The sequence below is a fragment of the Scyliorhinus canicula genome, chromosome 25 (assembly GCF_902713615.1).
Source record: "Scyliorhinus canicula chromosome 25, sScyCan1.1, whole genome shotgun sequence".
Taxonomy (NCBI): Eukaryota; Metazoa; Chordata; class Chondrichthyes; order Carcharhiniformes; family Scyliorhinidae; genus Scyliorhinus; species Scyliorhinus canicula.
The window spans coordinates 9,879,493-9,905,517 of NC_052170.1; positions in this window are offsets into that span (position 1 = coordinate 9,879,493).

Sequence of the window (26,025 nt, forward strand, 5' to 3'; positions counted from 1 at the left end):
GGTGCTGTTCCTCGAGCTTGCGTCAAGCTTCAGTGCAACACTGCCGCAGGCCAAGGGCAGAGAGGTCAGCGTGAAAGCATGGTGGAGAGTCAGCGTATGGTCACACTTGTGTGAGGCTGGACAGAGGTCTTTGGCGAAGAGGTCACCCGGTCTGTGTTTGCTCTCCCCGGGCGGCACAGTAGCACAGTGGTTAGCACTGTTGCTTCACAGCTCCTGGGCCCCAGGTTCGATTCCCGGCTTGGATCACTGTCCGTGCGGAGTCTGCACCTTCTCCCCGCGTCTGTGTGGGTTTCCTCCGGGTGCTCCGGTTTCCTCCCACAGTCCAAAGATGTGCAGGTTAGGCGGATTGGCCATGATAAATTGTTCCTTCGTGTCCAAAAGGTCAGGTGGGGTTCTGGAATGGGGTGGTGTAGGCTTAGGTAGGGTGCGCTTTCCAGGAGCTATTGGAACTCAGGCTATACCTTGTCGCCGAAAGCAAAAACAGGGACCAACTGTTTCCACTGGCAGGAGAGCTGATCAGCAGAGGACGGACAGATTTAAGACAATTGAGAAAAGGGGCGGAGGTGAGATGCGGCGATGTTTAATTTACAATCGGGACGGTGCCCGAAAGGGGCCGGAGTGGAAGCAGATTCAAGGGTAACTTTTGAAAATGGAATTGGGTAAAGCCAGGGTCCCAGGTTCGATTCCCCGCTGGGTCACCGTGTCTGCGTTGGTTTCCTCCGGGTGCTCCGGTTTCCTCCCACAGTCCAAAGATGTGCAGGTTAGGTGGATTGGCCATAATAAATTGCCCTTAGTGACCAAAAAAGGCTGGGAAGGGTTATTGGGTTAGGGGGGGATAGGGTGGAAGTGAGGGCTTACGTGGGTCAGTGCAGACTGGATGGGCCGAATGGCCTCCTTCTGCACTGTATGTTCTATGTACTCAAAAGGGAGAGATGGTGCAGGGCCGAGGGGATCAGGGCAGGAGAGTGGAAAGAAATGGGGGAACCCTTTCAGAGAGCTAGGACAAGCATCGATGGGCTGGAAGGCCACGTTGTGTGCTGTGGAAAGGGCTGATAAATTTGTATGCTGAACGAGTGAGACAGCAAAATATGCCATACATATATATATATATGTATAGATTGATTGAACAGGAAGGAAGCTCTGTAATTACGACACTGCAATACCACAAAGAGGCAACAGTTTACACGTTTAAAACAAACCCAAATGTTTCCAATTGAATGCTCCATCCGTTGATGTGGGTTCTAGAAGATGGAATGATTAATCTGGAGGGGGGCTATGCAACATGGCCTGTTTATGGGGATAGCTCAGTATGCAGCTTGAGTTTGGGTCGAAAAATAAAAGTCAAAGCAGATGGTGGATTTGGCTGGCATCCCACTTGGAAGCTTTTCCAAGCTTGCCGAAACTGACTGTTTGCTATTCCGCAATGCATGACTGCTGTACACCCAGCGACTAACCGCAGTCTCCCCCCCCCCCCCCCCCCGCCACCTATTTCCAATTCCCTCCTCCCTCTGCTCCCTCCCCCGCCCCACCTACTCCCTCCCCCTCCGCCCCCCAGCTTAACCTTTTCAAACTCGTCACGGTGTAGTTTCTATTGAATCCTGTATTCAGGAATGGGCAGGGGGTGGGGGGGGGGAGGTTGGGTGGGAGGTCGGGGGGGGAGGGGGGTGGGAGGTCGTGTGGGGGGGGGGGAGGTCAGTGAGGGGAGAGGTTGCAGGTACGATGGAGTTAGGGGACTGGGTTGGGGGGAGTTGGTGGGGAGGGGAGTCGGGGGGGGAGGGGGGGGGGAAAGACGCTTTGAAATTCAGGCGGCTGGTCAACTTGGAATTTTCTTTCCTGGGAATTCTTAAACCGGCGTCAAAATGATCTGAGAGCAAATTGCCGCCTCAGAACTCCCTCCCCCCGATCTGACTGCTTGTTGTTCCCTATATAGGTTTGTTTTTTGGGGTTACAGGCATCGCTGGCTGGGCCCAGCAATTGTTGCCCATCCCTAATTGCCCCTCGTGAAGGTGACGGTGAGCCGCCTTCTTGAACCGCTTCAGTCCGTGTGGTGTAGGTGCACCCACAGTGCTGTTAGGGAGGGAGCTCCAGGGGTTTCGACCCAGCGACAGTGGACACTGGACAGCATATTTCCGAGTCAGGATGGTGGGTGACTTGGAGGGGGAACCTGATGTTTCCAGGTACCTGCTGCCCTTGTCCTTCTCGGTGGTGTGGAAGGTGCTGCCTAGGTTGCTGGCGTGCATCTTGATGACCACATGGCACAACTTTGCCTGGTCTGTGTATGCTCTCTATCTCACTAATGGAATCGGCATTGAGGATTTGCATGACTTTCTTTTTAGACGACTGGATCAATTGCTTTGTCTCAAGGGGTGCAATGGAGACGTTGCAGTCGGCGGGGTGGGGGGGGGGGGCGTTGGGGAGGGTTGGGGGGGGGTTGGATGTGTTGCATTTGTGGTGATATACTATTGTGATGACATCTGACCCTCGCCCAATGTCACCCCTCTGGACTCAGACCAAAATGGGACCCAAGATAATCCCTGATCATTGGCCCCAGGAGGCACCTGGGCTGACCTCAGTACCCCAGCAATGAGCGATGCAGGATTAGGCAAGGTGAGTGGCACTTTGTGATCGCTGTCCAGATGTCTCTGATTGAGTTTGGGGGGAGGGAACACATTATACAAAGCCCCTTCATAGTGCCAGAATGGTGGATATCCATTGTTAGACAAAACGGTTCATCATGGTGGCACAGTGGTTCGCACTGCTGCCTCACAGCGTCAGGGTCCCGGGTTCGATTCCCGGCTTGGGTCACTTGTCTGTGGCGGAGTCTGCGCGTTCTCCCCGTGTCTGCGTGGGTTTCCGCCGGGCGCTCCGGTTTCCTCCCACAAGTCCCGAAAGACGTGCTTGTTGGGTGAATTGGACATTCTGAATTCTCCCTCTGTGTACCCGAACAGGCGCCGGAATGTGGCGACGAGGAGATTTTCACAGTAACTTAATAATAATATTAACTTAATATCACAAGTAGGCTTCAATGAAGTTACTGTGAAAAGCCCCAAGTCACCATATTCCAGTGTCTGTTCGGGGAGGCTGGTACGGGAATTGAACCCACACTGCTGATTTCCTCTGCATTACAAGCCAGCGATTTCGCCCACTGTGCTAAACCAGCCACCAACTTCAATGCAGTGTCAATGTAAGCCTACTTGTGACAATAATAAAGATTATTATTATTATAGGAAGGACATGAAGGCTTTGGGATCCATGGGGAGGGGAGGGGGAGGGAGGGGGTGGTACGGGCTGGTATAGAAAAGATCTGCTTGAACAACTCCAAGGATGAGGGTATCCAGTTGTGTGGATAGACTGGAATGCTGGGCTGTCCTAAAGAGCAGAGGAGGCTACGAGGAGTTTTGATATAAGTGTTGAAGCTCGTGAAGATCAGAAATATAGGGTGGAGTTTTCCACCTCCCCCCCCTGTCCGCCCCCGGCATATTTACCGGTGGCAGAGGCAGCCTGAAATTGGCCAATGGGGGTGGGGGGGGGGGTTCTTCTGGTCCTGCTGATGTCCATGGGGGTTTTGCATGCCCCGTGCCCTCGGGCACTGAGGGAGGTGCGTGGAGGGGAGGGGGTGGCGTAGGGTAGGGTATCTGCCATTGGCGTGAACGGAGGCCACCGGCGAGAAGGGCCATCGTTTTCTATGGCTGATGGGTCAAGAGCAACAAGCGACAGGTCAAAGGTGATCGCCAAATGAACCAGAGAGAATATGACAACACCTTTTTACACGGCCTGTTTGGAGGAGTGCAACACCTGATAGAGCAGCCGAAACAATGCAAACAAAACAGGGAAATGGGGAAAAGAGCAGGGGAGTGGGACTAACTGGATTGTCCTTCGAAAGAGCTGACACAGACTCGATAGGCCGAATAGACTCCTCCTGTGCTTTACGGTACCATTACAGTATTCGTGTGGTGGTATGAATGTGAGCACTGCCATTGGTGCAGAGCATTGGTTCCCCATTGGCTCTGGCTGGTCAAATGCCTCTCGTCCGATTGGTTGGGACTAGTCATGTGACTGCTCACCAATTGGTCGAAAGGCAAGTAGACCCCGCCTCCGAGGCAGGGTATAAGTCTTCACCCATCACTCGAGTGAGGACCTGGAGGAGAGTCAGCTTCTGTGAAACCCACTCCCCAAATAAAACCAGTGGACATATTTCAGGCATTAACATGGCCTCGAGTGCTTCAAATTGGGGGGGGTCCTTCCCAGCTTCGAGGAGACGAACTGAGCCAAGAGTTTTGAGAAGAATCCTGAGGTTCAGCTCCTGGTCTGTGCTCACTCAGTCAGCGCTTGACTGGCGGCCCTGTTCACTACACATGGCCTCCTGGATCACTGAGGTATTCCTGCCTCAGATCGCTATCCATCAACCGCTCCTGGAAGTGCGTTGATGCGGAAGGACAATTATAGTATAAAGATAATTGAAAAGGGAAAGGCGCACAGAAGTCAAGTGTGACACAGGGATCTTCAGCGACCTGTGAAATGTATCAGGAGCACAAAACACCGTGAGGAGACACAGTTGAAAAATCAAGGGTCTCCCATTTAAGATGGAGGCAGGAGGGCTGTGAATTGTTGCAAGTCTTTTCCCCAGAGAGTGGTGGAAATATTTTTAAGGCAGGGAAAGATAGATATAGATTCTTGATGAACAAGATCGTCAAAGGTGGTGGTGGTGGGGGGGGGGGGGGGGTAATGAAGCTAAGACCCCAGGCAGATCAGCTATGATCTTTCTGAATGGCGAAGCAGGCTCGATGGGCCGAATGGCCTACTCCTGCTCCTAATTTGTATGTTTGCGTGACTACAGTGGGCATGGTGCAGGTTTCTAATCATCTGGATGGGACACAGCGGGCAGGATGTGCAGCAGCTCGCTGTGCTAAACATATGGTGATGGAATTACTTTCCACTTTGAATTGTTAACCTACAGGACAGATGATTGCTGATTTCCCAAAACCATCACCTTACAGAACATACAGTGCAGAAGGAGGCCATTCAGCCCATCGAGTCTGCACCGACTCATTTAAGCCCTCACTTCCACCCTATAACCCAATAATCCCGCCTAACTTTTTGCACACTAAGGGCAATTTAGCATGCCAATCCACCTAGCCTGCTTGGCATTGGACTGTGGGAGGAAACCGGCGCACCCGGAGGAAACCCACGCAGACACGGGGAGTAGGTGCAGACTCCGCATAGACAGTGATCCAGCGGGGAATCGAACCTGGGACCCTGGCACTGTGAAGCTACAGTGCTATCCACTTGTGCTACCGTGCTGTCCTAATGATGGCAGGAGAGTCATTGGAACAAGGAGGCCATTCAGCCCCCCAGACGTGTTCCTCCATTCAATTAGATCAAGGCTGACCTGCATCTCACTCTTGACCGATCTGCCTTGAATCTGTACCCCTTACTGCATTTTAAGAAAATCTATCCATCTCAGTTTTGGAACTTGCAGTTGACCTTCAGCCTCGACAGCTTTCTGGAGTTGTGGGAACCAAGAATCCCAGATTGCCACTTTGTGTAAAGAAGTGCTTCCTGATTGCAATCCCGAATAGCCCAGCTCTCTGGTCTCTTCCAAGTGGGGAAAATCTCGATCTACCTTTTCAAATCCTTTAGTCAAACAACCGAACTTAGATCGCCCCTTAACCCCACCAGCCAACAGGGAATACAAGGCGGGGTCACACAACCTGTCCTCCTTATTTAAGAATCTGGAGTTAATCGCGACCTATTAATAGGGTTTTTGATGGGTAACAGCTGATTGTACTAATAGCCGATGAACAAGGTCCAGCCCTGACTTTGTGACCCCTGAATAATGAATGATGTTTCTCATGAGCCCTGCCTGCACTGGCCCAGGGAGTGTAAATTGAAATTTCCTCTGGCTATGTTAAACAGATCCGGGTCAACGTGTGCATCCCCGCTGCATCCGGAAACAAGCAAACCGGGAATCACTGGTGTTTAGTGACCTAACTGAGGGAGCAACGTGGGGAAGATTCATTACGGTGGGTGGATTTGAACCTATCACTGAAAACGTGGACAAGGCCGCACTCAGTCTGCATAACTGCACTCAGAAACTCCGGATCCATAGAATCCCTAAGGGGCAGAAGGTGGCCCACCCGGTCCATCAGGTCCACACCGACCCACCAAAAGAGCCACTCCCCCGTCCTATCCCCGTAGCCCCTCCTAACCTGCACACCTTAATAATAATCGCTTATTGTCACAAGCAGGCTTCAGTGAAGTTACTGTGAAAAGCCCCTAGTCGCCACATTCCGGCACCTGTTCGGGGAGGCCGGTACGGGAATTGAACCCGCGCTGCTGCCTTGTTCTGCATTACAAGGCAGCTGTTTAGCCCACTGTGCTAAACCAGCACATTTGGACTGTGGGAGGGAACCGGAGCCCCCGGAGGAAACCCACGCAGACACGGGGAGAACGTGCAGACTCCGCACAGACAGTGACCCAAGCCGGGAGTCGAACCTGGGACCCTGGTTCTGTGAGGCAACAGTGCCACCCATTTCCATGATTTCCATTTGCTCCCCCCCCAGCGCTCCCTCCCCCACTTTACTCTCCAGGTTTGGAATGGCAGGGCCCCCCGCTTGCCTCCGGAGTCCAACACGATGAGCGTTTCAGAAGTGACTCCCCCAACAATTCGGCTGGTGACGGTGGGAAATTATGGAATGGAGCGGGAGGCTGGCCAACCACCGACAGAGAAAAAGGGGCGGAATATTTCAGGGGTGGGATTTTTTTATCTCTCCGGGAGATCATACTCTTCCTTGCTCATCCGACCTTAGTTTCTGATTGGTTGTTCTTGTCTGTGGTAGAATAGAGGGATTGAGCCCCCCCATCATATATTAGGAAGAAAGGAAACCCACGTCTCAGCCAATAGAACGTGGCCAGTGGAAGTGAGTGAAAGTTGCTCATTTTATCCCATCATCTGGAATCTTCGATTTCCACACACAACCTACATGTTCACATCAGTACCGTACAGTGCAATGGTGAATTTCTCCACTGAGTTTCGGGTTTGAGCTAGGGCGGTGAACGTGGATTGAAGTGTCTGGCATGGCTAGGGCGGTACGGTAGCACAGTGGTTAGCACAGTTGCTTCACAGCGCCAGGGTCCCAGGTTCGATTCCCAGCTTGGGTGACTGTCTGTGCGGAGTCTGCACGTTCTCCCCGTGTCTGCGTGGGTTTCCTCCGGGCGCCCCGGTTTCCTCCCACAGCCCAAAGATGTGCAGGTTAGGGGGATTGGCCACTGCTAAATTGCCTCTTAGTGTCCAAAAGGTTAGCTGGGGTTATGGGGATAGGGTGGGGGTGTGGGCTTGGGTGGGGTGCTCTTTCCAATGGCCGGTGCAGACTTGATGGGCCGAATGGCCTCCTTCTGCACTGTAAATTGTATGATCTAATTCTATGATTCTATGATCTGTGATTCTATGATCTATGATCTATAATTTATGATTTATTATTTATGATCTATGATTCTATGATTTATGATTGATTTATGATCTATGTTCTATGATTCTATGATTTATGATGTATGATTTATGACATGATTTATGAGTTATGAGCTATTATTTATGATTTATGAATTATGAATCTATGATTCTATGATTCTATGATTTTATGATTCTGATTCATGATTCATGATCTATGGCTGAGAGCCTTAGTCTGCTCAAAGTGCCTCACTTCAACCTGATATTAGGGTCTTCTAAGAAGCCATGGGCTGAAATTCCCCAGCCGTCTGGATTCTCTGTCCCCTGCGATGTGGGACGTCCCATTGACAAGCAGTGGGAGTAGAGAACTTTGCCACCGGCGAATGTCGCGCCGCCTGAGAAGCAGACGACTGGGGGGAGAGGTGGGGGGGGCAGAGAATCCAGCCTCATGGTGATGTCAAGGTGCTGGTTAACACTAATCTTTGGTGAGGTAGGGAGAAAGAGAGTGTGAGGAATTGTTGCCATGATGTGAGGAGGGATTGTTCTCCCATTCTGCTCCCCATAGGGCCGCCCAATAGTCACTACCTTCGCTCTCTGGACTCCAAGTTTCGATTGTTCTTCGGGGTAAAGGTGGCGCAGCTTGTCATTCTGTGCAATGTGTCGTGTTTCCTGCCTCGGAGATATGCCGAGATGACACAGCGGTTTCTACACCCAAACCAGGGTTGCCAACTCTCCAGGTTTAGGCCTGGAGTCTCCGGGAATTGAAGGTCAATCTCCAAGACGCCGCCGTGTGCGACCCAGGGGAAAAGCGATCGGGAGGTTCAAAATGTTTTTTTCTTGTACTTTCCTTTGAGATTTCCTTTTACCAGCTACGAAAATGGAAACTAAGGGCCGATTGGCTGACAATCGAGGATCATCCAATCGGGTAATGAACCTTTTTGTTTTCCAATTTGGGGTAGGAAGGCCATGTGCCACTAGGATGGATGTGTTGGCCAAGTAATGGCTGGAGGGTGGGGGAAGGTTATGTGATGGATCCTCCAGTTGGCAACCCCTATCGAAACATGGCATTACTCACAGTGCATCCATTTTCTAGCTTTTGAGTTCAGTTTCTGTTTCCTGAGGACCGCTTGGCCAACGGGAAGCAGAGAACGGTTGGCGGACGGCGACAATCAATCACCGAACAATTTATTTAATTTAATTAATTTTTTTTCTCATAAATTTAGAGTACCCAATTAATTTTTCTAATTAAGGGCAATTTAGTGCGGCCAATCCACCTACCCTGCACATCTTTGGGTTGTGGGGGCGAATGTGCAAACTCCACATGGACAGTGACCCAGGGCCGAGGATGTGCTACTGGATTAAAGGCCCTGTACGAATAATACTCCACTCTATAAGCAACAGTCGGTGTGATAAACCAGCGTAGTTTGTCTCTATCACACATAGGTATATTTATTGACTGAAATCTGAACGTTATGATTGGCTACCGCATTCTGAGAGCCATTTCCTGGTGAGCCGCACTAAACGAGTCTGGTATCTTTGTTTACATTACTTTTTTTTTAATATTGTTATGACAACAGCTTTCTTATTTTGGCTGACATAAAAGTTTATTTAACCTTGATAATTAAACTAATTGCCAAAGGAATGTAGACTGATAGGGATTTTGCCAAACTTCTTGGGTGATCGGAGCATGCAGCTCTTTGCGTTGCACCCGTTTGAAGCTCAGGAATAGCAGAATTTTGATTGGGGGGGGGCAGGGGGGGAAACAAAGAAATGCCGCTTCCTCCCCCCCCTCCCCAAATGATTTAGTGGGTGAGTGGTACTGAGCCAAGTGGAATCTCAGGCTCCTGTGAGTCACAAATGCAGATTGGAGATCGCGCGGTGTTCATCGAAGTCCTTGGTGCGTTGGGCAAGAGATTCGTCCGGCCAACACGCTGATCAAGGACGTTCCTGTTGGACGTGCATGCAGCCCGTGGGGGGGGGCTTGCTGTGCGCAGAACGGGCGCTGTGCTTGCCCACGTGTAGCCCCCACAAGTCCAAGCGACCCATAGGAGCGAGGAGCGGTTGAATAAACTCGGTTTGTTCTCACTGGAACGACGGAGGTTGAGGGGCGACCTGATAGAGGTCTACAAAATTATGAGGGGCATAGACAGAGTGGATAGTCAGGGGCTTTTCCCCAGGGTGGAGGGGTCAATTACTAGGGGGCATAGGTTTAAGGTGCGAGGGGCAAGGTTTAGAGGAGATGTACGAGGCAAGTTTTTTACACAGAGGGTAGTGGGTGCCTGGAACTCACTGCCGGAGGAGGTGGTGGAAGCAGGGACAATAGTGACATTTTAAGGGGCATCTTGACAAATACATGAATAGGATGGGAATAGAGGGATACGGACCCAGGAAGTGTAGAAAATTTTAGTTTAGACGGGCAGCATGGTCGGCACGGGCTTGGAGGGCCGAAGGGCCTGTTCCTGTGCTGTACGTTTCTTTGTTCTACAGCTGGGGGAGCACTTTGAGATGTTTTTTTTTAGGGGAGGGGGTTTGCAGCACGTCTTCCCTTTTTCACATCAAGTGCCTCATGAGGGCGAGAGACTGGTTTGCCGAGCTTGGCTGGTCAAGGTGCAAGCACAGAAATAGAGACATGGAAGCAGAAAGGATAAAGGAGCTGACCGAGACTTCACGTAAGATTTATTTTGGCTGTCTCACATGTGGCATCACTTGAATAAAGGAGGAACAGGGGTGGGAACAACAATTTACATTGATTCTCCCCGATTCCCGAATATTTATCCATCCTAATATTCAATTCTGACCTGCTTCCCACTTCTCTTCGCTTTCATTCCTAACCGGCAAAGGAATGATTCTGACTGATGAACATGAGGTTGATTCTTCAGTAAGATTACCAACCCTGGTGTGATATGTTCTTTGAGGCTTTTCATGGCATTGGCAGTGACCCAGCGGGGAATCGAACCTGGGACCCTGGCGCTGTGAAGCCACAGTGCTATCCACTTGTGCTGCCCTGATGCGCAAACGTAGGAAATAGGAGGCGGAGGCTATTTGGCCCTTCGAAACTGCTCCCCCGTTCATGGCTGATCCTCGATCTCAAGGCCACAGGCCCGCGCTCTCCCCATACTCCTTGACACCGTTCGAGTCTAGAAATCTTACCTATTTATTTCTGAAATACATTCAGCGATTTAGCCTTCTGTGGTCGGGAATTCCAGAGTCGCCACCCTCTGAGTGAAGAAATTTCTCCTCATCTCAGTCCTAAGCGGCTTACCCCGTAATTTGAGAATGTGACCCCTTGTTTTGGACACCGCCCAAACCCCCCCCCCCCCCATTCTTCTAAACTCTAGTGGATACAGGCCCAGTTGACCCAATCTCTCCTCGTACGACAATCCCGCCACCCAGGCACCAGCCAGACTAAAGAACATCCGCTGCACTCCCTCTCTGGCAAACATATACTTTCTTCGATAGGGAGACCAAATCTTCACACAACCCTCCAGGAGGCCCCAGGACAGCACTGATACATAGAACATACAGTGCAGAAGGAGGCCATTCGGCCCATCGAGTCTGCACCGACCCACTTAAGCCCTCACTTCCACCCTATCCCCGTAACCCAATAACCCCTCCTAACCTTTTTTGGACACGAAGGGTAATTTAGCACGGCCAATCCACCTAACCTGCACGTCTTTGGACTGTGGGAGGAAACCGGAGCACCCGGAGGAAACCCACTCGGACACGGGGGGAGAACGTGCAGACTCCGCACAGACAGTGACCCAAGCCGGGAATCGAACCTGGGACCCTGGCGCTGTGAAGCCACAGTGCTAGCCACGTGTGCTACCGTGCTGGCCAATGGTTGGTGACCCTGCATCGAGGAAGCCTCAGTCCCTTTCCTGGCTTGCACATTGGTCTAATTGCAAAAGGCAAATGCCAGAAATCAGAAGTATGAGGGGAAAACGCTGGATAAGCTCTGCATCACTGCGGAGAGAGGGAGAAACAGGGGTTGGCGTTTTAGGCCGATGGCTCCTGATCTCGGACGATTTGAAACGCCAACTCCGCCCCTCTCTCCACGGAGGCTACCTGCCCCGCTGAACGATTTCAGCATCTTCTGCTGTTATTTAACCACGGGCCCAACCCGCTCTTGGAGGCCGGCCTTAAAAGGAAAATACACCAGTCGCAGAAAGACAGTTTCCCAGGAGTTGCTGAGACAAAGGGAACACTTTGAGCAGTGATGCAGACTTGCTCCCATTGAAAGGGGCGTCATGTGCGTGTGCGTGTGTGTGTGTGTGTGCATGTGAAGCAGATCTGGCCCAGGGACTGCCAAGTTGCCAGGTTTACGTGCTGCACCAGTGGGCAGAGAAGGGGCAGGAGAACAGGACCACAGAGAGACAAAGCCCTAATGCTAAGGCCTTAAACAGGGTGCCCAGCACGTCCCTTCTCTACACAGATATTAGGTGAAGAAGGGGTGAGGGGAGGTTTGTGGGGGGGGGGGGGGGGGGTTATTTTCTTTGTCCTGGCTCTTGGTAGACCCTTTGGCAGCTCTGTTTAGAGTCTGTGTGTAGAAATGTGACTAAACGACAAGAGAGAGTAAGATGGTGAACAATGCTTTGATTCATCAAGCTCTGTATGGTCTCCTAGCAACGACAGTGCTATATAGCAGTATCACAACGTGCCAAGATACACCATGGTTTCGAAGGAGGCTTCCTCAGAAGCTGCAAATGCAGCCAGTTTAAAGGGAGAAATGCTCCTTTTCACTCTCTGCGATCGAGCCCAATCTTTCGAACATCAACCCACGCTTTATTCCGAATGGCTTCGTTTCCATTCCCCCCACCCCTCCCCCAAAAAAAAATCGATTGGCGTCTTCTTCGAAAATAAAATTAAAAAATAAAAATTCAGGCAGATATTTTGACGCCTTGACAACCATGTGGAGGTGGGCAGCTGTGGTGCAGCAATGGAAGAAGCACAATGGGACAAGCAGTATAAACATTCATGGCAAACTATCTTTCTGAAAGTTCGGTCTCAGATCAAACATTTGTAACAAAACATCTGAATGTTTGCATGAGTTGCGATGAGTTGAAAATAAATTCTGCAGCTTAAAACCTTGGACGCCAGCCACCTTTCATTGGCTGCAGTGAAAACAGGACCCAGTACGGAGGAACAGTAGGAGTTCTTTGCTCCAGCGGTTTCAGTCCAAAATATCTTCTGTGGTTCCCCGAGCTTAACAGACCGGCACCGCATTTGACATGATGCTGTGAACCAGCAAAGAAATGATGAGGCTGTGATTTTTTTTTTAAAGCAGGAACAGAGTAGACACCTATCCTGTTTTGGGTCCCAATGGCATTATCCCCCTTGCGCACCTCTTTTCCTTCTCCAGATGATGTTGTTTCGTAATGAGCTATTTCCCCACAGGCAATGACCTGAAATCTTGTACCCAACCCATTTTTTTGCAAGAGAGGACCGCGCGCTTCCATTGTGCCTTCCATGACATCGGGACAGGAATTCTCAGGCCATTGGAAGTCTCTGTTGCCGCCGACAAGTGCACCCCCTGCCCGCGGGTTCCCCGGCGGCGTGGGGCGGCTCCAATGGGAAATCCCATCGACAAGCGGCGGGAGGATAGCATCCCGCTGCCAGAGATCGGCGTGCCGGTGAGAAACACGCGACGGGGGACCGGAGAATCCAGCCGCGGCGTAGCCGCTGAATGAAACACGGCAGCCATTTTGTACACAGGAACATCCCGCAAACAGCAATGTGTCAAATGGCCAGAGAGTCTTATTTTTTTAAGGCGATGTTGGCTGAGGGATAAATACCGACCACGCGCCGGGGAAAACGCCTCGGTTCTCCTTCGCAATAGGGCGATGGAATCTTTTACATCTATCTGAGAAGTCTCAGTTTAACATCTCATCTTGGAGGCCGTAGCGCAGTGCTATTGGCACTGGACTAGTAATCCAGAGACTCAGAGTCATGTTCTGGGGATCTGGGTTCGAATCCCCCCCCCCCAAGGCAGATGGTGACATTTGAAAAGAAATCTGGAATCTAATGACGACCATGAAACCATTGTTGGTTATTGTAAAAACCCATCTGGGTCACTAATGTCCATTAGGGAAGGAAATCTGCCGTCCTTACCCGGTCTGGCTTACATGTGACTCCAGACCCACAGCGATGTGGTTGACTCCTAAATGCCCTCAGGGTGGGCATTTAATGCCCTCCTAAATGCCGTCGCCATCGAGCCACCCGCTCAAATGCTGGCCCGATAGTGGGATTCGCGAGGGAATCCCTCGCAATGCCTGCCATGCATAAATTGGCATGACAAGGGATTTTGAATCACATCTGGATTCCCGCACAAATCAGAGGCGATTCATCTGTGGCGGGAGAACCTACGGCGCGATTCTCCAAGCCCTGCGCCGGGCCGAAGAATCGCCGCAACCGTGCCACGCCGCCCCGACGCCGGCACGCGGTTCACCGAGGTGCGGAGAATCGCCGGCATTTGTGCCGGCGTGTTTGGCACGGCGCCGGACGCGGGCCGCTATCCGTGGCCGGGCCGCCAATTCTCCGGCCCGGATGGGCCGAGCGGCCGCGCGGAAACGGCAGAGTCCCGCTGGCGGCGTTCACCCCTGGTCGCTGCTGGCGGGAACTCTGTGAGAAGGGGGGGGGGGGGGCGGCCTGTGGGGCGGGGATAAGTGCTCCTTCCCGGGGGGGGGGGTCTCCGCTGGGGTCTGGCCTGCGATCGGGACTCACCGATCGGCGGGCCGGCCTCTCCCCCCCAGGCCTACGTTGTTCCGCTGCCGGCCCCAGAACCCCCACACCATCTTGAGTTGGAGCCGGGGCATTGAAGAAGTCCCCCGCGCATGCACGGGTTGGCGCGGCGCCCATTTGGCGCTGGGAAGAGAGGCTGGAGCGGCGTTAACTGCTCCAGTGCCATGCTGGCTCCCTGTGGGGAGGGGGGGGGGTGGTCAGAATCGGTCGTCCCCACGCCCGTTTCGCGCCGTCGTGAAACGCGACGGCGTTCACTACGGCGCGGACACTTAGTCCCCATTTTGGAGAATTGTGGCCCCCCCCCATGTCCCAAACGGAGAGTCCTGATCTGAATTAACCCTTCAGCATTGCACTGCACTGCAGGAAGTGCCACCATTAGCTTCCAGGATGACATTTTAAACATTGAAACAAGGGCTGGGGAAGTCCGGCGGAGGCCTGGGGGATGGGGGAAGGGTGGGTGACCCTCAGCCAAGAGTGCATCTGGTCGCCAATGGCAGTGGGATTTGTGGGAGTTTGCGGTGTGCAAGTTGGCTTCCATGCAATGAGTACACTTCAAAAGTACTTCATTGGCGGTGAAGTGATTTGGGACAGCCCCAAGGATACAGAAGTTGCTACATATGTGTGGAAGTTCTTGCCATTGTAAGCCAACAATATCTTACCAGTCAACTGCTTTAAAACCAACAGACCCATGAGAGCATTCCACCACTCGCTGAAAAATGATGCATTTGGAGGTCTCCGGATCAATCGCAAGTTGCAGGGAGTGGATGGGCAGGAGGTGTGGGGCAGGGCTGGAAGCTGACAGACCAGGCAAACTGAGGACAAAATGTCATCACAGCCAGATGTTATTTTTTTTCCCCCTGCTTAAAGCAGAGAAATTGAAAGAGGAAACTGTGCTCCCAAGAGTTGCAGAGGCAATTATTTGGTGTTTGCTCACCACAGATAAACAGGAGACAGACGTAGAAACTAACAATTGTATTGAAGCCGTCCGTGACAGCAGCAAGACCTTGACAGTGTTCAGACCTTTGCTGGTAAGTGGCAAAATAACATTCATGCCATCCACCAAAGGGGGAATCTAACCATCTCCCCTGGCTGTTCAATGGCATTACCATCTCTGAAACACCACCATCAAACATCCTGGGGGTAACCATTGATCAGAAAATTAACTGGCCTGGCCATATAGGGGCTGGTTTAGCACACTGGGCTAAATTGCTGGCTTTTAAAGCAGATCCAGGCAGGCCAGCAGCATGGTTCAATTCCCGTACCAGTCTCCCCAAACAGGCGCCGGAATGTGGTGACTAGGGGCTTTTCGCAGTAACTTCATTGAAGCCGACTCGTGACAATAAGCGATTTTCATTTCATTTTCATATAAATATTTAACCAGATGATGGAACCATCAATTCACGAGACACGTGCTTTAAGATATTAACAGTGGTTTTAATCTACTTACTACAGAGCCAGCCTGTTACCCGTTGAACTCTCGATGAACTGCAGGCTGGCTCTGGACACGGTTATTTATACAGCAGTCAAGGGGGAGGAGTCGTGGGCGGAGCCAAGGGTGGAGCCCTGTACAAACTCCTGAGCATTCCCAGAGCTACTCCCCCTAGTGGTCGGATAATGCTACTGCGCTTACAATGGTATTGGTAAATACAGTGTGAATTACTACGTTACATTCACCACACCAGAGCAGGTCAGTGATAGCGAATTCTGCAGTGAGTATCTCTACAAGACACAAGTCAGGAATGTGATGGAATACTCTCCAATTGCCTGGATGAGTGCAGCTCCAACAGCATTCAATAAGCTCATCCTGGATGAAGGAACCATTTTGATTTGTATCGCATCCACCACCTTAAACATTCACCATCATCGCTCAGGGGCAGCGCTGCGTAGCAAGTACAGGATGTGCTGCAGCACCTCATCAAGGCTCCTTCGTCAGCACCTTCCAAACCTGAAACCTCTACCCCTAGAAGGACAAGAGTGGCTGGCACACAGGGGCGTCGCCATCCGCAAGCACCCCCCCCCCTCCCCCAAACCATCCAGATTCATAACAGTAACAGAGTTTGCCACATTTGGGGTTGTACAAAGTGGGAAGCTGGTCTAACTTGTCTTCAGTTGTAGCACAGAGTTGGCCTGGTAGCTGTTCCCCACTTGCTGAGTTGTCGTACCAGGAAATAGCAGCAACGTGAATTCATGATGCCGATGCAGCACCTTTAACATCATTACCCGCCCCAAGGTATTCCAAAGCTAAATGTGGCACCGAGCTACGTGAGGAGGTACGAGGGCAGATGGGCAAAACCTCGGCCAAAGGGGTGGGTTTGAAGGAAGATCGCATTGGAGGACAGAGAGGCAGGAAGAAGTTTTAGCGAGGGAATCCCAGAGCTTTCTGCCCAGGCAGCTGAAGGCTGGTGGCGGAGCAGTGAAAATTGACGATGCTCAAGAGGGCAGAATTCGAGGGGCGCAGGTATCGCGGAGGGTTCTGGGACTGGCGGTAAACCAAGAGAGAAAGCGAGAGAGATCCCAGTCCATGAGAAATAAGAGGAGGGACCTTAAGACTCAAGGAAGAACGAACCTGCACTTTTCGCACATTCAGGAAGTCCCAGAACACTCTGCCGACAAATGGAATGGAGAAAACATGGATGCACAGCAAGATCCCATTAACAATAACATGATAATGACAATAACATGATTATGATTCATAAAACCTTAGTTGACCAGGACATTGGGGAGAACTCCCCCACTCTTCTTTGGATAGTATAATGGGACCCTTTGTATCCACTCAAGATGGGGCGTCGGTTGAAAATAGAACCCCTACAGTAGGGAAAGAGGCCATCGTGTCAGCACTGACGCTTTGAAAGAGCACACTAGCTAGGCCCACTCCCCCCCACTCTATCCCCGTAAACTCACCCAACTTTCACAACTTCAACACTAAGGGGAGGTCTACATAAATGGGAATGAAGTAGAAAGGGTCGAGAGCTTCAAATTTTTAGGTGTCCAGATCACCAACAACCTGCCCTGGTCCCTCCATGCCAACAATATAGTTACAAAAGCCCACCAATGACTTTACTTTCTCAGAAGGCTAAGGAAATTAGGCATGTCAGCTATGACCCTCACCAGCTTCTACAGATGCACCAGAGAAAACATTCTTTCTGGTTGTATCACAACTTGGTATGGAACCTGCTCTGCCCAAGACCGCAGGAAACTACAAAAGGTCGTGAATGTAGCCCAGTCCATCACGCAAACCAGCCTCCCATCCATTGACTCTATCTATAATTCCCGCTGCCTCAGAAAGGTAGCCAGCATAATTAAGGACCCCACGCGCCCCGGACATAATCTCTTCCACCTCCTTCCATCAGGAAAAAGATACAAAAGTTTGAGGTCACATACCAACCGACTCAAGAACAGCATCTACCCTACTGCCATCAGACTTTTGAATGTACCTACCTCGTATTAAGTCGATCTTTTCCCGACATCCTAGTTATGACTGTAACATTATATTCTGTAGTCTCGCCTTCCTTCTCAATGTACGGTATGCGTTGTCTGTACAGCACGCAAGAAACAATACTTTTCACTGTACACTAATACATGGGCAGCACGGTAGCATTGTGGATAGCGCAATTGCTTCACAGCTCCAGTGTCCCAGGTTCGATTCCGGCTTGGGTCACTGTCTGTGCGGAGTCTGCATATCCTCTCCGTGTGTGCGTGGGTTTCCTCCGGGTGCTCCGGTTTCCTCCCACAGTCCAAAGATGTGCAGGTTAGGTGGATTGGCCATGATCAATTGCCCTTAGTGTCCAAAATTGCCCTTAGTGTTGGGTGGGGTTACTGGGTTATGGGGATAGGGTGGAGGTGTTGACCTTGGGTAGGGTGCTCTTTCCAAGAGCCGGTGCAGACTCGATGGGCCGAATGGCCTCCTTCTGCACTGTAAATTGTATGATAATCTATGAAGCGACAATAATAAATCAAATCAAAATCAAAAATGTTTTAGCATGGCCAATCCACCTAAACCAGCACATCTCTGGACTGTGGGAGGAAACCGGAGCACCCGGAGGAAACCCACGCAGACCCCGGCACAAGTGCAAACTCCGCACAGACAGTCGCCCAAAGCCGGAATCGAACCCGGATCCCTGACGCTGTGAGGCAGCAGTGCTAACCACCCTGCCACCGTGCTGAAGGGAACACATCCAGCAGTGCTGCACTCTCTCACTGCTGCATTTGATGACGTCATTGTAAGTTCTGTGCTGTGAAAGATTTCATTTCGCAAAAAAAAAACAGTTCGAGATTCGGCTGTTACAATCCCATTGAAGGCAGCTGGGCCCTGCACAGTTGGATTGAAATCCCTCGAACTACCTTCAATTTTCATACTTTAAATATTTGTCATCTTTCCAGAGAAAGTGTTCCTGGGCTTTTAAAAGGCAGAAATGCAGCCGGGTCCAAGATTATGGAAAATCTACTAATTCTGTGGCAGCGTTGGAACATTCCGTCAGCAATCCTTCTCACCACCTCCCTCGGAAATGTATCAAACTCTTCCAACACTCCTAACCCTGTCAACCAATTCTAAACCCATCGCTGCCGTTAAATACAGCGTCTTTCCCTGCACATTGCTAATGCTGATAAGGCTTTCAACTTGAGTTATGACAAGTCCACCTCCCGCAGCATTCGCAGCCTAACTTTGTGTTTATTTATTTATTTATTTAAAAAAAAATAAAAAAAATTAGAGTGCCCAATTCATTTTTTCCAATTAAGGGGCAATTTAGCCTGGCCAATCCACCTACCCTGCACTTCCTTGGGTTGTGGGGGTGAAACCCACGCAGACACGGGGAGAATGTGCAAACTCCACACGGACAGTGACCCAGAGCCGGGATCGAACCTGGGACCTCAGCGCCGTAGGCAGCAGTGCTAACCCACTGCGCCACCGTGCTGCCCACTAACTTTGTTTTTATAGGTTATTGGTCCTGGGTGTTAATTCCACTAATAGCATATGCTGGATGAATAATACAGGAGCTTGTCGTTTACCTTCAGCAAGTTTATTCTTCATACATCGCAGTAGAGTTGAAAAATGAAATGAAAATGAAAAATGGAATGAAATGAAAATCGCTTACTGTCACGAGTAGGCTTCAAATGAAGTTACTGTGTAAAGCCCCTAGTCGCCACATTCCGGCGCCTGTTCGGGGAGACTGGTACGGGAAATGAACCGTGCTGCTGGTCTGCCTTGGTCTGCTTTCAAAGCCAGTGATTAAGCCCTGTGCTAAACCAGCCCCAAAGTTCCAAACTCCTTATAATTTCCACCCCCCCACAACTGTTCCAACTGAGTCCATTTATTCTCTCTTGGGGGTGCGACAATGGCCACCGCCAGCCTTCAACAATGCAATTGGCTTAAAAGTGTAATTGGCAAAGGATCAAAGGATGCAGTTACTGATACTGTGACACGCGGTTCAGAATTATTGGCTTTCTAAAGGCATAGAAAATAGGAGCAGGAGTAGGCCATTCGGCCCTTCAAGCATGCTCCGCCGTTCAATGTGATCACGTGAAACAACGCCCCCTGACCAGCCCTGTCAGAATTTCACACCTTTCAATGAGATCCCCCCCCCACACACATTCCTCTAGACGACCAATGAATTCAGATCCAGCCAACCCAATCCCTCGTCGTGTATTGGTGCCGCAGATTGAAGTTTAACCGCGGCGACTTGTTTGGGCGAACCCCTCATCTGGAATTCTACAGAGTGCAGCCAATGTTGGAACGAGGACAAGCAGGCCAGCTCCCTCCATTTTGTGGCCAGGTTCTGAGGTTTAATCAAGAGCGATCTCTCAGCAGCTGCGGGGGAGGGCAACGGCACCGGTTGAAACGCCCTCCCCCACCCCAAAACCAATTAGGGTTGACTCACGGAAACAGTGATTAACACCCAAGAGTAAATAACTGGGAGAAAATTTTTTAAAGAATTGCATTTATACAGACCCTTCCGCAGCACCATGGGGCAACAGGTTAAGCACTTTGGAAGTGTTTTCATTTGCGGGATGTGGGGGTCGCTGGCTAGGCCAGCATTTATTGCCCGTCCTTTCTCGCCCTCAAGAGGGCGGTGGTGAGCCAACCTCGTGCACCGCTGCTGTGGTGTGGAAAGTTAGACCGTCATTGGTGTAATGTAGGAAATGCGGCAGCCAATTTGCAGGTAGGAAGCTCCCACAAGCTCACCGATGTGATCATCTGTTTACGGCAATATCGGGTGAAGTGTAAACTTTGATCAGGATGCCCTCGCCCTCCCGCTGCTGTGCCCTTTACCAGCCGTACCAGCCACCCCGGACAGGCGCCGGAATATGGCGACTAGGGGCTTTTCACCGTAACTACTCGTGACAATAAGCAATTTTCATTTTCATTTCATTTCCTTTGTCACAATAGCTCGATGGGATCCAACCATAAGGCCAGGCAGGGCCTCAGTTTAACCCGACAGCACCTCCCTAGATCCCTGAAAGTTGCCACCCAGGTTGAGAGGGTTGTTAAGAAGGCGTACGGTGTGTTAGCTTTTATTGGTAGAGGGATTGGGTTTCGGAGCCATGAGGTCATGTTGCAGTTGTACAAAACTCTGGTGCGGCCCCATTTGGAGTATTGCGTGCAGTTCTGGTCGCCGCATTATAGGAAGGATGTGGAAGCATTGGAAAGAGTGCAGAGGAGATTTACCAGGATGTTGCCTGGTATGGAGGGAAAATCTTATGAGGAAAGGTTGAGGGACTTGAGGCTGTTTTCGTTAGAGAGCAGAAGGTTAAGAGGTGACTTAATTGAGGCATACAAGATGATCTGAGGATTAGATAGGGTGGACAGTGAGAGCCTTTTTCCTCGGATGGTGATGTCTAGCACGAGGGGACATAGTTTTAAATTGAGGGGAGATAGATACAGGACAGATGTCAGAGGTAGATTCTTTAATCAGAGAGTAGTAAGGGCGTGGAATGCCCTGCCTGCAACAGTAGTGGACTCGCCAACACTAAACGCATTCAAGTGGTCATTGGATAGACATATGGACGATAAGGGAATAGTGTAGATGGGCTTTAGAGTGGTTTCACAAGTCGGCACAACATCGAGGGCCGAACGGCGTGTACTGCGCTGTAATGTTCTATGTTCCGGCAGTGCAGCACTCCCTCAGCACAGCATCGGAGGGTCAAACTAAACAATGTAAGTTAGACTCAGGCTTGAACCGTGAAACCAGGGTGCTACCGACCGAGACAGTTCACAAAGGGTATCCAGGGGTTACTCGATCTGGAGCTCAACAGTACAAATCCATTTTCCACCCCTTGATAGCTGACGCCTTTGAACGGATCCCAGGCATCCAGAAGCACCACTGTGTTTTCGAAATAATAGTTAGCAGTGCCGGTATCTGGAGAGCAAAGCAAATGTGTAATAATCTGGGATTTCTCAGCCATCAAATCAAAGTCTCTTTATCTTAGCCCTGTTCGAAAAAGCAAGCCTCCAATTAGTTTGGCTTTGAGACTGCTGCCTGGATCTCATTTGTGGGCTGTGCATAATTGAAAACCAATTGGACAAAAACCTTCCAATTCCAGTTAGTAATTTCTCAAGAATGTACAAGTGAGATCCAGGCCAGAGAGAGAGAGAGAGAGAGAAGAGAGGTCAGAGATTGTACTCCAACATTGAAGGCAAAGAATTGCTTTGGCAAACAGGAGAGAGAGAGAGAGGCGGGAGGAGAGAGGGAGGGGGAGAGAGAGAGGGGAGGAGAAGAACAGGAGGGGAGGGAGAAAGATGGAGGAGGCAGAACAAGTGAAAACAACGCACTTCCAAAAAAAATGAGCCAAGTGAATCATTAAAAAAAGCAATTTGCGTTTATCACATTGCATCTCATGCCGTCGAGTCCGGGCACATGGCAATCAACAGCTGAGGGAAAATGCAGCAATTACGCCACACAGCAAGATCCCAAGATTTTGTTTTCCAAGTATACTGCCAGGACTTGGAAATAGAGGCGGTTTTCCTTAGAACATGATGTGGAGATGCCGGCATTGGACTGGGGTGAGCACAGTAAGAAGTCTCACAACACCAGGTTAAAGTCCAACAGGTTTGTTTCGAATCACGAGCTTTCAGAGCGCTGCTCCTTCCTCAGGTGAATGAAGAAGCGGGTTCCAGAAATACATATATAAATATATATAAAGTCAATGATGCAAGACGATACTTTGAATACGAGTCTGCAGGTAATTAAGTCTTTACAGGTCCAGATGGAGCAACTGGAGAGAGGGATAATCATAAGGGAACAGAGGAGGCTGAGGGGTGAGTTTGTTGAGATGGGGAAAATTATGCGGGAACTCGGCAGGGTGGACAGGAAAGACATGCCTCCTCCGGCTGAGCGGTCGATTACCCGGGGGCATGGATACTCCGGCCATTGAGTTTCTCTGTTCCCGTTGGCAGGACACCCCTGCCCGCTGGTTTCCCAGGGGGTGGCATCAATGGGAAATCTCATCGACAAGTGGCGGGAGTAGGGAATACTGCCACCGGCGTACAGCGAGTAGGCCAGGAAACACGCGGCTGGGGGTTGGGAAAATCCCGCCATGCGTCACCATTGCAGAACCAAGCAAGAGTTTGTCCAATAATATTGCAATTGGCTGGGGAGATGGCGGCCTGCTGGTAATGTCATGTGACTAGGTTTTATTGTTCTGAGAAAGTGGGTTCAAATCCCACCAGGGCAAAAAGCGTTTCATTTGGGCTTCCTTCGATTTGGTCCACCGCTGCTCCTCTATGGGGTCTCCTCTACATTGCGGAGACTAAACGTAGGCTGTGTGACCGCTTTGCAGAACAGCTTCTCTCAGTCCGCAAGCATGGCCCCGGTTGCGTGCCATTTCAATTCCCCTTCTTACTCCCATGCCCACGTGTCCGTCCTTGGCCTGCTGCGATGCTCCAGCGAAGCCCAACGTCTCAATCTTCCAACTGGGCACTTTCCAGCCTTCTAGACGCAACACTGAGATCAACAACTTCGAACCATGAACCCTCTCCTCCATCTTGACCCTCTTTTCTAATCCCAATTTTTGTGCCCCTCTCCCACAGACCCCTGACCCTTGTTCTGCTGTTAGCAGAACATTGGGCAGCACGGTGGCACAGTGGTTAGCATTGCTGCCTCACGGCGCCGAGGTCCCAGCTTCGATCCCGACTCTGGGTCGCTGTCCTTGTGAAGTTTGTATATTCTCCCCGTGTTTGTGTGGGTTTTGCTCCCACAGCCCAAAGATGTGAAGGGTAGGTGGATTGGCCACACTAAATTGTCCCTTAATTGGAAAAAATGAATTGGGTACTCTAAATTTATATTTAAAAAACAGAATATTCAACTATCTTACCTTTATGCCACTATCAACACCTTCTTTAGTTTTTAACGCTATCATTCACACTCCTTTTGTCTTGGGCCAAGACATCTTTGTCCAATCGCTCCTAGCTCCCACCTATCCAGCAGATCTGGTTTAGCTTAGTGGGCTAGAAAGCTGGTTTGTGATGCAGAAGAAGGCCAGCAGCGGGGGTTCAATTCCTGTACCAGCTGAGAATTCTGAATTCCCCCTCGGTGTACCCGAACAGGCGCCGGAGTGTGTCGACTAGGGGCTTTTCACAGTAGCTTCACTGCAGTGTTAACGTAAGCCTACTTATGACGATAAACAATTTTTAAAAAAATCCCTGACCTAATTTGCTCCACCTGCTCCACTCCTTTGAAGTGTTGGCTAGTGCAGGCTTGAGAGATGAACAGACACTTCCAACACTGATGAAGGTTCAACTCAATTTTATTAACTACTTCTAACTAACTAACACACGATGACTGTGGGTCTAAATGATGCTAACTTAAACTAGAGACCTAAGCCTTGTCCGAACCAGTTGATTCTCTCAGCATGTGGTGTGAGTCTGTGCTGGGCTGGATGAGTTCTTGTTACACTCCGAGGCACCACCCAGAATGAGCGGGAACCATGGTGCCCTCTGCCTTTATAGTGTGTGTATTCTAACTGGTGATTGGCTGCGGTGTTTGATAGAGATAGAGAAATACAGCACAGAACAGGCCCTTCGGCCCACGATGTTGCGCCGAACTTTTGTCCTAGGTTAATCATAGAATTTTGGACAATTTGTCATGGCCAATCCACCCAACCTGCACATCTTTGGACTGTGGGAGGAAACCGGAGTACCCGGAGGAAACCCACGCAGTCACGGGGAGGATGTGCAGACTCCACACAGACAGTGACCCAAGTCGAAATCGAACTTGGGACCCTGGAGCTGTGAAGCAATTGTGCTATCCACAATGCTACCGTGCTGCCCTTAAGAAGTTAACCTACACTCCCTTATTCTACCCTAATCCAAGTACCTATCCAATAGCCGTTTGAAGGTCCATAAATTTTCCGTCTCAACTACTACCACAGGCAGTGCATTCCATGCCCCCACTACTCTCTGGGTAAAGAACCTACCTCTGACATCCCCTCTATATCTTCCACCATTTATCTTAAATTTATGTCCCCTTGTAATGGTGTGTTCCACCCGGGGAAAAAGTCTCTGACTATCTACTCTATCTATTCCCCTGATCATCTTATAAACCTCTATCAAGTCGCCCCTCATCCTTCTCCGTTCCAATGAGAAAAGGCCCAGCACCCTCAATCTTTCCTCGTATGACCTACTCTCCATTCCAGGCAACATCCTGGTAAATCTCCTCTGCACCTTTTCCAAAGCTTCCACATTTTGTACATGTTGATTGGTCCCTGAGTGTGTCCATCAGTGTGTGTCTGCACCATGATATACTGGTGTATATTATGACATCCCTCTTATGTAAAATACATCACATTTATCCTTCCCTTTAGCTCTGAAGAAAAGTCAAAGAGGCTTGCGACGTTAACTTTTTTTTTCTCTCTCCACAGATGCTGCCAGTCCTGCTGAGATTTTCCAGCATTTCCTGTTTTTAGTTCCGATTTCCAGCATCCACAGTATTTTGCTTTTATGGTTGTGACGCACAGTAGAGTTCTCGTTACATAAAAATAAGCATGAAATAGGCTAATGAAACAATGGCCTTTATCTCAAGGGGACTCTAACACGAGGAACAGGTTGTAACGAGCCGGTCAGGAGAATGATAGGTCATTTGGACATTCTGAATTCTCCCTCTGTGTACCCGAACAGGCGCCGGAATGTGGCGACTAGGGGCTTTTCACAGTAACTTCATTGTGTTGTTAATGTAAGCCTACTTGTGACACTAATGAAGATTATTATTATTTTAAGCCAGCTGAGGAAGGCCAGATCGGCATTAGAGGGCAGATTCACCAACAATTTAGATGTTTCGATTATGATGACAGGGTGTACAAACGAAGATTGAATTCCCTTGGGTTTAGGTGGAAGGTGAAAGAGAAACAGGCCAAAAGATTAAAATTAGGAGGTAGGGTACGTATTTTTAAAAATTAATTTATGGGATGTGGGCACTGCCGGGCCAGCATTTATCACCCCGTAAGGGTAGCACAATGGTTAGCACTGTTGCTTCACAACTCCAGGGTCCCAGGTTCAGTTCCGGCCTGGGTCACTGTCTGCCTGGAGTCTGCACGTTCTCCCCGTGTCTGCGTGGGTTTCCTCCGGGTGCTCCGGTTTCCTCCCACAGTCCAAAGATGTGCAGGTTAGGTGGATTGGCCATGTTAAATTACCTTTAGTGACCAAAAAAGTTGGGTGGGGTTACTGGGTTACGGGGCTAGGGGGGAGGTGTGGGCTTAAGTGGGATGCTCTTTCTAAGGGCCGGTGCAGACTCGATGGGCCGGATGGCCTCCTTCTGTACTGTAAATTCTAAATTCTAAGTATTGAGGGCGGGATTCTGTGATCCTGAGGCGAAGTGTTGACGCCGTCGGCAACGCCGTCGAGAAACACG